This window comes from Puma concolor, chromosome A2, assembly GCF_028749965.1.
Source record: "Puma concolor isolate L17-30 chromosome A2, mPumCon1.1.hap2, whole genome shotgun sequence".
Classification (NCBI taxonomy): Eukaryota; Metazoa; Chordata; class Mammalia; order Carnivora; family Felidae; genus Puma; species Puma concolor.
In genome coordinates, this window is record NC_141668.1 from 112,914,476 (window position 1) to 112,929,570 (window position 15,095).

Consider the following 15,095-nt stretch of genomic DNA (forward strand, 5'->3'; position numbering starts at 1 on the left):
GACCAACGATTTGGACAGACATTTCATAACCAGATAATAAACCCATGAAAGGGTGATCAACATCATTAGCCATCTAGGCTAATTCAAATTAAAACTACAATGAGAGATCACAACATGACCACTAGAATGAATACAATTTAAAGGAGAAAAAAGGTAAAACCAAGGGTAGATAACCGTACAGATCAACAGAAACTCTCGTTCACTGCTCATGGGAGTATAAACTTCTAGAATCACTTTGGAAGTCTGTTTGGCAGTTGTGACATGACCATATGATAAGCGATTCCATTTCTAGATACCAATGAAAAAGCATAGATACATGCAGCAAAAGACATGTACAAGTGGGTTCATAGCAACATTGTCCAATATAGTAAAAGATGAAAAGCAAACCAAATGTTCCACAACAATAAAATGAGTAAGAAATTGTGCTATATGGTACAATAGAATACTACCAGTAACGAAAAAGAACAAGGTCTTACTACATGGAGCATGGATGAACATCACAGGTGCAATGTTGAATGAGAGAGCAGAGACAAGAGAATCCATATTGTTTAATTCTATCTACATGAAATTCTAAAACAAGTAAAACTAATATATAATGGGGCGCCTGGGTGGCGCAGTCGGTTAAGCGTCCGACTTCAGCCAGGTCACAATCTCGCGGTCCGTGAGTTCGAGCCCCGCGTCGGGCTCTGGGCTGATGGCTCAGAGCCTGGAGCCTGTTTCTGATTCTGTGTCTCCCTCTCTCTCTGCCCCTCCCCCGTTCATGCTCTGTCTCTCTCTGTCTCAAAAATAAATAAACATTAAAAAAAATTAAAAAAAAAACTAATATATAATGATAGAAGTCAAAATAGTGGTTCTATTTGGTGAGAAAGTCATGACTGGAAGGGTGCATAAGAGAGGCTTCTAGATGTTGGTGAATTAGATCTGATCATGGTTAACAAGTGTGTATGTAAGTAAAATTTATTGAGCTGGACACAGATTTGTGTATCTTATAGTATGTATGCTGTACCTTACTAATAAAGCAAACACACGGACAGGAGCACCTGGGTAGCTCAGTTGGTTGAGCACCAGACTCCGGCTCAGGTCATGGTCTCACGGTCTGTGAGTTCGAGCCTGGCGTCGGGTTCTGTGCTGACAGCTCAGAGCCTGGAGCCTGCTTCAGATTCTGTGTCTCCCTTTCTGTCTCTGCCCCACCCCTGCTCATGCTCTGTCTCTCTCTGTGTCTCAAAAATAAATAAATGTTAAAAAAGTTTTAAAGCAAACACACTGACAAATAAATGAATCATTTAAAGATACATACATACATACATACATACATACATAAATGTCATTGTGTATTAAGTCCAACATCTAGGCTTCCTCAGGGACAGCTTTTATGGATTGCTTCTGCTTACTGTGTATGGGCCATATTTTCTTTCTTTCTTTCTTTCTTTTCTTTCTTTCTTTCTTTCTTTCTTTCTTTCTTTCTTTCTTTCTCTTTTTTTTCTTCCTTTTTTTCGGGGCATGTTTTCAAATCCACATTGAAAACTGGACATTTTAAATAATATAATAGGGCAACTCTAGAAGCCGATTTTGTCCCCTCTCTAGGGCTTACTTTTATCATTGTTATTGTTTGTTTGCTTAGTGATTTATTTGGACTAATTCTGTATCCTTTGCTGTGTGTGGCCACCGAAGTCTCTGCTGAGTTAGGTTAGTGATCACCTAATGATTAGATGGAGATTTCCTTAAACACAGGAGACCAATATTCTCCTAACATACACGGAGGGGTTCACTGCCTGAGCAAACCCTCAACACTCAGCTAGTCAGTGGACAGCTCAAGGAGTAGAGCCTCCAGGTCCGCCCCGTGTTAGAGTCTTTGCTGGGCACATGCATAGCCGTACGCATGTGTGTACTCAACCCATGCATGTGGCCTTCTAGATTTCAGGAATGTTTTAGAGCTCTTTGGGGCTGCTATGGATGCCCATTCTCCAGTTCTGCCTTTTAACCTTTTTGGCTAACTTATTGTCTCAAGCATTATTTGCTACTTCAGGCAGTTGTGAAGGCAAGTTGAACCCTTGCCTGCACCCTTGCCTGTACGTGTTATTGGCAAATGCCCCTGGGGAAAAGGCTTTTTTGCACTAGGTGAATTCTGAGCTCCAAATCAAGTCAAATAAAGTGGGGTCTTGCAAGTGGGGTCTTCCAGAGACCCTCCGGACAAGTCAAGCAGTGCCAGCTCTCTTGCAACGGGGCTTTGAAGCAGCTCCACCCCGCTCTGCACCCTCCGGTGACTGCCAGGCCATCGGTTTTCGCCATTTGCACCTGCTGCTCTTCCGGGGGTACCTCAGAGCTGGGGGCTGTGGGGAGAGGACAGGGCAGGTTCAAACACCACAAAGTTCACCACTTTCATCATGATTCTGCTGTTGTTCTTGAATCAATGCTCACCAGATTGCCACAAGGCTTTGGCTACCCTTCAGAGCTCTGAATAAGTCGATTTTTTTTTAATCATTTTTGGCAGTTTTCTTGTGTCTTTTATGAAGGAGAAAATGGGCGAGGTCCTCACTCTGCCAACTGCACTGACATCAACAGCAGTCCAGTTTTAACTACTGTGGGTATTGTTTTTTCAGGCAATGTCAGGTTGGTAAAGGGGACAGGAAATGATCATAGAAAGACACTGGCACCAAGAGGAAGTGAGAGGTGCCACAAATATCACCCTGGGCCAGCAGTGGAGGGGGAGGAGGGGGCGTGATAAATGGCTCCTATCTGTCAATTGCCCTTGAACCTACTCTTATTTCACCTCAGCTGTATTAGTTTGTTGAGACTGCCATAACAAAACGTCACAGACCGTGTGGCTTGAACAACAGACATTTACTTCTCACAGTTCTGGAGGGTGGAAATCTAAGATTAAGAGGCTGACAGAGTTGGTTTCCTCTAAGGCCTCTCTCCTGGGTTTGCAGATGGCTGCCCTCCTGCTGCCTCTTCACGTACATGACCATCCTTCTAGGCATATTCATCCCTGATGTTTCTGTGTGCCCACATGTCCTCTTCTTAAAAGGACACCACTTGGATGTTGGATGAAGTCTCCCCGTCATGGCTTCATTTTAACTCATTAACACTTTTGAGGTCTTATCTCCAAGTACAGTCACTTTCTGAGGTCCTAGAGGTTGGTCAGTGCTTCCGCATAAGAATTTTGTAGGGAAGGATAGTCTTGTCAACCAATGGTGCTGGGCCAATTGGACATCCACATGCAAAGCAATAAAGTTGGATCCCCACCTCACACCATATACAGAAATTAACTCAAAATGGATCTAAGAGCTAAAGCTATAAAACTTTTAGTAGAAAATGGCTGTAAATCTTCTTGACCTTAGATGAGGAAATAATTTCTTATGATATCCAAAACACAAGCAACAAAAGAAAAACACATAATTGGATTTCTTCAAAAGTAAAAACTTTTGTGCTTCAAAGGTGACCATTAAGAAAGTGAAAGGACAGGGGCACTGGGTGGCTCAGTCAGTTGAGTATCCAATTTCAGCTGAGGTCATGATCTCCCAGTTTGTAAGTTTGAGCTCCACATCGGGCTCGCTGCTGTCAGCGTGGAGCCTGCTTTGGATCCTCTGCCCCCTCTCTGTCTGCCCCTCCCCTGCTCTCTCTCTCTCTCTCAAAAATAAAATTAACATTAAAAAAATAAATAAATAAAGTGAAAGGGCAGTGCTCAGAATGGGAGAAAATATTTATAAATCATATATTTGCTAAGGGACTCATACCCAAAATATATGTTAAAACTCTTGCAACTCAACAGTAGAAAGGCAATTCTATTTAAAAGCAGGCAAAGAATTTGAACAGACATCCTCCAGGTAAAATATATGCAGGACCAATAAGTATTAAAAAGAAAATTCTCAACATCATTAAAGATGCTCACTTCATGAGCCATCAGAAACGGAAATCAAAACCTCAACCAGATACCACTTCACTCTCACTAAGATGACAATTAAAAAACAACAGATGATAACAAGCACTGGGGAGGATGTGGAGAAATTGGACCCTTGTATGCAGCTGGCAGGAACGTAAAATGGGGTAGCTGCTTTGGAACACAGTTCGGCAATTCCCCAAATAGTTCAACATAATGACACCATATGATGTAGCAATGCCACACTATGTATACATAACCAAGAGAACTGACAACAAATACTGACACAGAAACCTATACGTGAGTTGTCGTAATAGCATTATTCATAGTAGTCACAAAGTAGAAGGAATTCAACATCCACCGACTAATGAAAAGGTGAAAAGTGCTATTAAATACCAGACAACGGACTATTATTTAGCCATAGAAAGGTATGGAATACTGATGCAGGCTCCACCATGGATGAACCCTGAAGACATTATGCTAAGTGAAATAAGCCAGTTACAAAAGATCACATATTCTATAATTCTACTTAAACGAGTATCCAGAAAATGTAAATCCTTAAAGACAGACCAGGTGGTCGCCAGTGGCTGGGAGTTAGGGGTAAGGGTGGTAGAATGGGGATCGACAGCTAATGGGTGTGGGGTTTCTTTTGGGGGTGATGAAAATGTTCTGAAATCAGATAATGATGTTTGTGCAAACATGCAAATATACCAAAGCCTCTGAGTTGTACACCTTATGTGGTTGAATTTTATGGTATTTGAATTGCATCTCAGAAAACAACTACATACGACCGTACCTCTAGAAAAGCAAATAGGTTCTGAAATGATTCTTTCAAGAGTAAAGTGAGCCCTAGGACGGCTGTGAGGGCCATCTGGGAGTCTCCTTTGATTTACTCTCAGCTGTTCTCTTGAGAGCTGAGGTTGCCATTAAGTTCCCTGAACAAGCGAGGAGTCATGCTGAGCATTTTGTAAGACTGATGTTGAGCACCACGCACAGCCTGCTGGCCTTGACCTGACAGACGGCCAGCAGGTGCTTCCCCAAAGCTAAACATTGAAGGCCACTGAAAACCACTGCAAGTTTTGGCAAAACCTGTCATGAAAGCCTATCAAATAAAAAATTGGGTTTAGGGGCGCCTGGGTGGCGCAGTCGGTTAAGCGTCCGACTTCAGCCAGGTCACGATCTCGCGGTCCGGGAGTTCGAGCCCCGCGTCAGGCTCTGGGCTGATGGCTCAGAGCCTGGAGCCTGTTTCTGATTCTGTGTCTCCCTCTCTCTCTGCCCCTCCCCCGTTCATGCTCTGTCTCTCTCTGTCCCAAAAATAAATAAACGTTGAAAAAAATTAAAAAAAAAATTGGGTTTATTTGTGATCTATAAAATATTTTCTTTCTTTTTAAAAAATATTTTAAAGTTATTTATTTATTTTGAGAGAGGGAGAGCGTGCACGCATATGAGAGTGCAGAGGAGGAGCAGAGAGAGTGGGAGAGAATCCCAGGCAGGCTCCACTCTGTCAGCGCAGAGCCTGATGCAGGGCTTGAACTCAGGAAACGTGAGAACGTGACCTAAGCTGAAATCAAGAGCTGGACACTTAACCAACTGAGCCACTCAGGCGCCCCTAAAATATTTTCTTAAAAAATATCTCAAATTTATTGTTTTGAAGTAAACAACTTTGTGAGGACTCATGGCCTTCGGAGAGGTGTTAATCAAAACCTTTTTAAGAGACAGAAGACAACTAACTCTCTAACTCTCTCAACTAACTCTGAGGCCAACGTGGTTGGAGCAAAAGTGCTTGAAGTCCTTTCCAGAATTACAAGCATGTATTTTCACATGAAAAATCCAAGAAACGGCACCATCTGACTTTGACAGGACCCTGGAAGATACTTCTGCTACCATATCCAGAGCATTATCCACTGAGTAAATAAATAAACCGCATCATTCCAAAGCTTGTCAATCTGACACATTTCACGATTGCTATAATTGCTTCAAATTATTTGGAGGAGGTAGAAGATGCTCCAGACTGTTTATGTTTCTGTCCCTTTCCTAGAGGCTAGGGATAGTAAATGAGTCAGCTGGCAATATTCTCAGCTCCGGGGTTCTGGTAGGCGTTTTTTATTGGGGGTGGGGAGGGGAGGTTGGAGATGGTTTTACAAAATGAAATGGTCTGTCCTCTCCCTCTGCCTCCCCTCCCGTCCCCTCAGTGGAGGACTGTACTCATTGTGGATCCTGAGATTATGCTTATAATGCCACAGCAAGGTATCTCCGAAGGGTACAGTTTCCATTGGCTCGTGTCACTTAGCCATTAAATGACATTAGGCAAGTTCCTTAACCTAAGTTACAAAGGTCTTTGTAAAATGGGTTAATAATACCATCTTCACAGGACCAATGAGGACTGACTTAGTACCTGTAAATAGGACTGCTGCATTGCCACCCCCAGGGGGCGCCATCCTCATTGGAGTCTGTGATTGGCCAGATGGGGAGCTGTGCAGCCCAGTCTGTGTGGGCTTGTGAGACAGTCCTATCTAACAATGCATATGGTGCACAGCAAACAATAGGTGCTAACAAGTGTGATAATTATTAACTCACTTTTTTTTTTTTTTTTTTGCAAGAAAGGTGAACTTGCCCCTGGATGCTTCAAAGAGGCTTGAATTAATAGCAAAAAGGAAATTTGCAAACGTTAGGCTGTCCAGGCCCATTATTTTGTTAGGTGTCCTCACCTGTGTTATTCCACTTGACCTTCACAACAAACCCATAAGAATATTAGCATCTCTCTCTGATTAAAAACTGAAACTCAGATTTTAAATAACTTATGTGACTATCAAATATTTGAACCAGAATGGGAATGTGAGTCTGTTGGACTCCGTATCCAATGCTCGTTCCAGTGGCAGGTTGTGGACAGGTAGGGATATGCATACTTTTTTTGCTCACCCAGGATCTATTCCTCCTTCTTCTGGAAGGGGCACCCTGATTTTCCACGATACAACCACCCTTCAAACATTGTCCATCCATTATGGTTTGGATGAGATTAATCTCAGGCCTGACCAATCAGTTTATTTCATCCCATATAGTCACAGGGACAGCTCAGGGATGCACACCTGGTCCAAATCAATCCAATGATACTCAAACCCATGACTTTTGTAAGAACTGTGGGAAAGAGAGAATCTCTCCTTCTGGGGGACTTGAACCAGGAAGACTGGGACTTTGGAGAATCAGTCTAAGGCGGAAGCCTATATACAAAAGACAGCAGAGAAGAGGTGGAGAGAAATTGAGTCTGATGACATTTTTTGAGCCCTTAGACTCACCTATGCTTAGATGTACATCAGCTAAAAAATTCCAGGATTGTTTATTTTTTCCAATGTATTCAAACTGGGTATTCTTTTTGTCATATACAGCTAAGCCAGGAGGGTGAGGAAATTAATGCAAGGGATTCTTATATCCACTGAAGCACCCAGCCTTGTCTGTGAACAATCTGTTGACAATGTTAACTGTGAGTGGTAGGAATAAGGATGTTTGTTTCATTTTTGCATACCTTTTTCAACTTGACAAAAAGATTAGAAGAGGTCGGGGTGCCTGGGTGGCTCAGTCGGTTGAGCGTCCGGCTTCGGCTCAGGTCATGATCTCACAGTTCATGGGTTCGAGCCCCACGTCGGGCTCTGTGCTGACAGCTCAGAGCCTGGAGCCTGCTTTGGAATCTGTGTCTCCCTCTCTCTCTGCTCCTCCCCTGCTCATGCTGTCTCTCTCTCTCCTTCAAAAATAAATAAAAACATTTAAAAAAAATTTTTAAATAAAAAGAAGAGGCAACACAAGTTGCATTTAAAAGTAAAATTTTTAAACATAATAAAATAAAATAAAAACAGAAAGGAACAATTTCCCCCACAGAAGAGAGAAAACGAACAAATTCCGTTTGGTAGCTCTCCAATCTAAAACCTAATTCCTAGACTTCTCTCTGATGGTAATTCCTATATTAACATCCTATGCTCAGGCTGTCTCCCAATATCCATTCTCCCTTTCTTCCATGGTAATTCTGATTTTTAGCCAGCACATAACGTTTCAAGATAGAGACTACATTTCCCAGCCTGCTTTTCAGATAAGTGTGGTCATATGACTAGGTGATAGCCAATGGGATATGAGCAGAAGTAATGTGCTCACCTTCCAGGTTGTGTGTTAAAAGGAAGGGCATGCCAAAACGTAGACACAGTGATGTGCCATGATGGATTTTGTAGGCAAGGACACCACCCTAAAGGGAGAGAAGTGATAAGATATGCAGAACTTGAGTTCTATACTGCTACCCAGACTTCCTCTGGTTTATTGTACTGTGTTTTTTTCGGACTCTGCAGCAACAGCCAAATTTACATCCTAAGTAGTACATCAACAAACTTGCCAAAATAACACGCCCCCTCCACTCAGCCTTTATACTTCTTGAACTACTGCTCTTCCTCCTCGCTACCCTTAAACATGGGTGGCGCTCTCTCTTTCAAGGTCTTTCCTTAAATCTGGTTTCTCTCCATGTTTTCTTCCTTGGAAATCTCATCTATTGTCGTTGAAGAGGACTTCAAACCTTTCTAAACCTAACCCATCTCTCAGCATCAGTTCTGCTTATCAGACCTCTCTTCCCTGATACATTACCAGCACATCAAACTCTGTGTGTTTAAAATCAAGCCCACAGTTCTCCCTCTCCTTCACACACACACTCACCACAGAGCTAAGGGTAGACAACTCATTCTGTTCCTGATTCCTCTGATTTAGTAAATGGAGTAGATGACACCACCATCCAGCCAGGAGCCCAGGCTTAAAACTCTAAAGCAGGGGCCACAATTTCAAATGCTTATGGGAGCTGAAGAGTTCATGACCAACCTAAAAAGAGCAACCACTATGTGGCTGAGTTCTCACTTGTAGGAATGTAGGCACAATGTTGTAAGGTCTTCTGATTTTTCAAAGTAAAAATTTAGATTTTATGCTTTATGTACTCTCCCTATATTTATTTAAAAAATAACAACAAAAGCTATCTTCCACAGAAATATTGAACTAGCAATATTAATATATGGATCAATATGTAAATGAAAAACTTAAAACACATCTTACACTATTTTCTAGATAAACAATATGTATTATAAAATGGCTAGTTAAATAATATAATTGTAGCAAAAATAATTCATCAGATCATTCCAGTAAGGGTAAATCATTTGTTTATATTTGGAAATTATTTATCTTTTGATGCAGCTGTCACTAAATTCTGTCATGATTTGACATAGGGAGCGACATCAAATTCTTCCAACAACTTCCTCATTAAATTGATAACCACTAGATGAGTTTTTTAAGTAGCCAATCTTTCTTCACATCAATGACAGTGTTGAATTCTCAGCTTCTGATGAATAGCAATTATATTTAAACATTTCCCAGACGTATACTCTGAGGCTTTTACATATTCAATATTTCTATTATTGACTAAATCACAAAAATCATTTATTGAAATGCCTTTTAACCAGTTGGCTTAATTTACTACTTCTTGTTCACCCTCAATCTGCAGAACTGCATAAACCAGTTGGCCAAATTTCAGAACTCAGTAAATTGAAGCAATCAGAAAGTTCATTACATTTTTCACTTTTGTCCTCAAATATGTTTTCATACTATCTGTGGGACAATCTTATAGTTTTTTTTATTGAAATTGATACTTTATTTAGTTTCAAACAGTGTACATATTTTTTTCATATCTTTATCTTCCACATCTGTTTCACAATTTCCTTTATTTGTTTATGTTATGGACTGAATGTGTCTTCCCCAAATTCATACTAAAGTCTTGTCCCAGGGCGCCTGGGTGGCTCAGTCGGTTGAGTGTCTGACTTCAGCTCAGGTTATGATCCTGCAGTTTGTGGGTTCGAGCCCTGTTTTGGGTTCTGTGCTGACAGCTCAGAGCCTGGAGCCTGCTTTGGATTCTGTGTCTCCCTCTCTCTCTGCCCCTCCCCTGTTAACGCTCTGTCTCTCTCTCTCAAAAATGAATAAATGTTTAAAGAATTAAAAAAAAAAAAAGCCATGCCCCCCCCACCAATGTGATTAGAATTAGATAAAGTCACAGGGTGGGAGTCATAACGAATAATGCTCTTATAAGAGTCACTAGAGAGCTTGCTTCCTCTGCTCTGCTCTCTACCTCGTGGGGACACAAAGAAAAGTCTGTGGTCTGCAACCCAGAAGAGGGTTTGTACCAGAACCCACCCTGTGCTGACACCGTAATCTGACTTCTAGCCTCCAGAACTGTGAGAAGTTTCTGTTGTTTATAAGTAACCAGTCTTTCATATTTTATCATAGCAGCCCAAACAGACTAAACAGTTTACATACGTTCAGCTGTTTCATTTATGGAGTTCATTAAAATATCAGCTACAATAATGAAATCACTTTTCTCATTAAACTGAAATGAATTTTGACATTTCCATGAAAATATCATTTATTAAGGCCAACATGCTTAAAACATGTTTTTGAAACAGTTAACCACTCCGTTTGTTTCTGACAGTGAACAAACGTATACACAACTTACTGATTTCCAAACTGCTTTTGAAGTTCTAGGGCTTCAAGCTGTCTATCAAGGTTCCATTTTCACTCTGTAATTTGCAGTTCTTTCTGATCTTTATTTGATGTGTGATAGTAAATATAGTGCATCAAACAAAATATGAGAATTACTTGACTTGCATCTTGTATATTGCTTTATCCAAAATTAATTAAATTTGGTAACTTAGTGCCAAGTTAATACATCCAAATTTTTTCTAAACTTTTGGCTGAAACCCCAGATCTTCTAATATTACATTAGTACTTTTGTACAAAATCCAATGGCTTTTTTTAAATTGCTGTCAAATACTCCAATGACATTTTTATGGAAATATTTTTCAGTGAAATATAATTTTTCTTACCTACGAACAAAGTTCTTTACAGTGTATTAAATGTGGCTCACATCATAAGGTCAACAAAAACCATCATCTTCAAAATCTTGAAATTTGTATTTTAAGCAAATTATTGAAACACTTTAAGTAAAACAAATGAAGTTTCTTTTTTTCAAAATATTTTTATTTATTTTTTTTTATTTTTGAGACAGAGAGAGACAGAGCATGAACGGGGGAGGATTAGAGAGAGAGGGAGACACAGAATCGGAAGCAGGCTCCAGGCTCTGAGCTGTCAGCAGAGAGCCCAACGCGGGGCTCGAACTCACGGACCGCGAGATCGTGACCTGAGCTGAAATCGGACGCCCAACCAACTGAGCCACCCAGGCGCCCCTCAAAATATTTTTTTAATGTTTATTTACTTTTGAGAGACAGAGCATGAGCAGGGGAGGGGCAGAGAGAGAGGGGGAGACACAGAATCCAAAGCAGGCTCCAGGCTCTGAGCCATCGGCATAGAGCCCAACGCAGGGCTCAAACGCATGACCTGCGAGATCATGACCTGAGCCAAAGTCAGACACTCAACCAAATGAGCCACCCAGGGGCCCCAAAATGAAGTTTCTTTGATGGTGATTTAAAACGATCTGCCTGGGGCGCCTGGGTGGCTCAGGCGGCTGGGTGCCCAACTTCAGCTCAGGTCATGATATCGCTGTTCCCGAGCTGGAGCCCCACGTCTGGCTCTGTACGGACAGCTCAGAGCCTGGAGCCTGTTTCGCATTCTGTGTCTCCTTCTCTCTCTGCCCATCCCTGCTTGTGCTCTGCCTCTCTCACTCTCAAAAATAATAAACATTAAAAAAAGAAAGAAAAGCCTCCGACTTCAGCTCAAGTCGTGATCTCACAGTTCTGAGTTCAAGCCCCACATTGGGCTCTCTGCTGTCAGCAGGGAGCCCACTTCAGATTCTCTTCCCCCCCCCCCCCCTGCCCCTCTGCTGGCTCTCCCTCTCTCTCAAAAATAAATAAAAACAGGGGCGCCTGGGTGGCTCAGTCAGTTGAGCGTCCGACTTTAGCTCAGGTCATGATCTCACAGCTCATGAGTTCGAGCCCCACGTCAGGCTCTGTTCTGACAGCTCAGAGCCTGGAGCCTGCCTCAGATTCTGTGCCTCCCTCTCTCTCTGCCCCAACCCACTCACATTCTGTCTCTGTCTCCATCAAAAATAAATAAACATTTTTAAAAATTTAAAGGAAAAAAATAAATAAAAACATTAAAAATATATATAAATAGGGGCACCTGGGTGGCTCAGTCGGTTAAGCATCCGACTTGGGCTCAGGTCATGAACTCGCTTTTGTGAGTTTGAGCCCCGTGTCAGGCTCTGTACTGACAGCTCAGAGCCCGGAACCTGCTTCGGAATCTGTGTCTCCCTCTCTCTCTGCTCCTCCCCTGCTCATGCTCTCTCTCAAAAATAAAGATTAAAAAAATTTTTGTTAATATATATAAATAAAAAAATAAAACGCTGTGCCTTGGGGGAGGGGCTAGAGGTTGAAATCAATTTGCAACGGCCAATGATTCAATCAATTATGCCTATGTAATGTAGCCTCCATAAAACCCAAGAGGACAGGGTTTGGAGAGCTTCCCTGTTGGTGAACACATGCAGATTTGGGGAGAACGGCCCACCTGGAGAGGGCACAGAATCTCTGAGCCCTTTCCCACATACTTTGCCCCGTGTGTCTCTCCCATCTGGCTTTTCCTGAGTACACTTTTTATAATAAACCGGTAATCTAGTAAGTAAAAAATTAAATGCACTGCCTTCATTTATGTTTGTCAAAAAGTTGTTTTCTCATTTAGGTACATCTATGTTTTGTAACGAGTGGGTCCATGGTACCCGTGTCCATATCAATAGCTGTCCTTTAGAAGTCCTATTAGGGGTGCCTGGGTGGCTCAGTCAGTTTAGTGGCCCCCGTGAGTTCGAGCCCCCGTGTTGGGCTCTGTGCTGACAACTCAGAGCCTGGAGCCTGCTTCAGATTCTGTGTTTCTGTCTCTCTCTGCCCCTCCCCTGCTCAAACTCTGTCTCTCTCTCTGTCAGAAATAAATTTTAAAAATTAAAAAAAAAGTTCTAAATATTTTCATAAAAATGCCCAATTATATAGTACCAAAGATTTCACTTGAACAAGTTTTAACAGCATCCTGCTGAAATACACTTGCTTAGTACTTTAATGTTTCAACACATAACTTTCGAGCACTATTTGCATCCAACATTTCTGTCACCAGCAGGAAGTCATATTCTTGCTTGGAAAAAAAAAATCAAGTTCTTTCTCACTCCAGATCTATAGATTTTATATGATAAAGTTTATTTAATACAAGTTTCATTTTGTGCAGATTCTCGCACAGCATCAAAACAAGTCTCAGGCTGGGATTCACTGCTCTTAGAATTCCTTCTTCTGCAGATGGACCAGATTCATGTTTATTATATTCAAAATAAATATATTTAAAAATGTATCCAGATTTTTTTGTCTGTTCATTCTAGGTATTTTTTAGTATTTTATACTAAAATCTTACATGTATAAATACGAGACGCTGCACAGCTACTACTTTGAAAACAATCACAAAGTGCCAACAATAAGATTATTTTAGCTAGTGATTCTCCTAAAGCAATTAGCGTTTTGTTAACATAAGTAACTCAGCCAGTTCCTTCAGTGACACAGGCCAAACTATGTCATGACTATTTCTCAGACGTAGCTACATCAGGAGGCCCAGTTTCAATGGTACTAATATCCTAAAACTGTCACCAATGAGTTTATATTAAATTTATATTAACTAACTATAACACATCACAATTAGTACAATACAATTTACCCTTATGTATTTCAATATTAAAGAAAATTTTTTAATGTTTATTTAAAACATTAAAGCATGAATGGGAGCAGGGGGCAGAGAGAGAGGGAGACGCAGAATCTGAAGCAGGTTCCAGGCTCCGAGCTTCAGCACAAAGTCTGACGCGGGGCTCGAACTCATGAACCGTGAGATCATGACCTGAGCTGAAGTTAGATGCTTAACTGACTGAGCCGCCCAGGCACCCCTGGTCTTTCAATAATTTAACCATCAGTGTGGTACAGGGTGCGGGCTGGCTAAACCAGCTCTGGCCTATCTCCTGCATTTAGACCAGGAGCTGCCAGTTTTAGCATTTGGCCGCCACCCCAGAAAAGACTATCAATGGCTCCTTGATTGGAAGATGAGGCTGCATTTCAGAAGCACCTCTGAGAGTCGTGCATGGTCACTTTTTTGTGTGTGGGGGATGGATATCAAGTGATGTCACACCTGGACCACTTCACTAATGATTGAAGTCACCTGCCTGCCTCTTGCAGTCATTGTAATTTGCCACCCCCGGTTAGGTTCTCAAAAAAAGACTTCCTGTCCCAGCAAAATTGCTGAGGCAAGAATTTGCAAATCTTGGCTGAGTGGGGAGGGAGGGGGGAAAGAGAAATAGCAATCCTAAATTAATATTACAAAAATGCATCTTGCCACATCTGCACCTCTAACTTATACCAGGTCCAGGTCACGATTTAGCTCACTGAAACCCTCCCTAACCCCCAGCCAGTATCGCCCATCTCCTCTTCCTCTAAATGATCACAGCATAAAGTCTCTCCCTCAGTGCTACCCTTTGAGTATACATGGCTAGGAAATAAATTCCTAACTCCCCATCTAGCATACCTTGCCCCACCCATTATCCTCCAACGCACATTAAGTCATACTGTTTCCCTTCATATAGCCTTTGCTCCAAACAGGACATTTTCCCCTATAGATCTTTAAGGCAGTCACACCGCCATGCCTTGCTCACAAAGGTTTTCTCAACCTGGCGCACTCTCCTCCCTCATTTCTCATCGGCAGTATCCCTCAAGGTGTGGCACAAAAGCCTCCTCTGGGAGGCCCCCCTGGATTCCCTAGCAGGCCAGGCCATTTCCTGAGCTTCCCAGTTCTTCTCTGACCCTCTGTCTCTCCAGGAACTCCTCCCATTCGTCCTGAGATTGCAGGGACCCGACAGGAATCATTTCTGGGACCCTGTGCCCAAGCAGGCCTCCGGGTTTGCTAAATGACTCAACAAACGAGGGTGTGCCGACGGCCCCACCAGCCGGGTAACCTAGTAGGAGTCGGACACCGCGGTCTACGCCGGGACACGGCTCCTGACTAAAGGAGGTTACGCTCTATTCATTAATTCAGAATTATAAGTGCTATGAAGGGTATAGAAGTGACCTGGGACTTCGCCTTGCTCACAGGGTTGCGGCGCAGAGGGGTTCTACCCTTTGCCTCAGTTTCTCCATCAGCCCAACCCGCCCTACCCCCCCGCCCTGTCACTTTGCAAGGTCTG

General features: G+C 42.2%; 1 long non-coding RNA gene across 1 annotated transcript; it reads right to left on the reverse strand.

Moving 5' to 3' along the window:
* Positions 1–5,798: 5,798 nt before the first annotated feature.
* On the reverse strand, positions 5,799–15,053 carry LOC147583442 (uncharacterized). The gene is made up of 3 exons (XR_015248204.1): positions 14,981–15,053; positions 8,021–8,108; positions 5,799–7,616 (listed from the first exon to the last, which is right to left on the reverse strand). It is a non-coding gene; the product is annotated as an uncharacterized LOC147583442 (long non-coding RNA).
* Between the last annotated feature and the right edge of the window lie 42 nt (positions 15,054–15,095).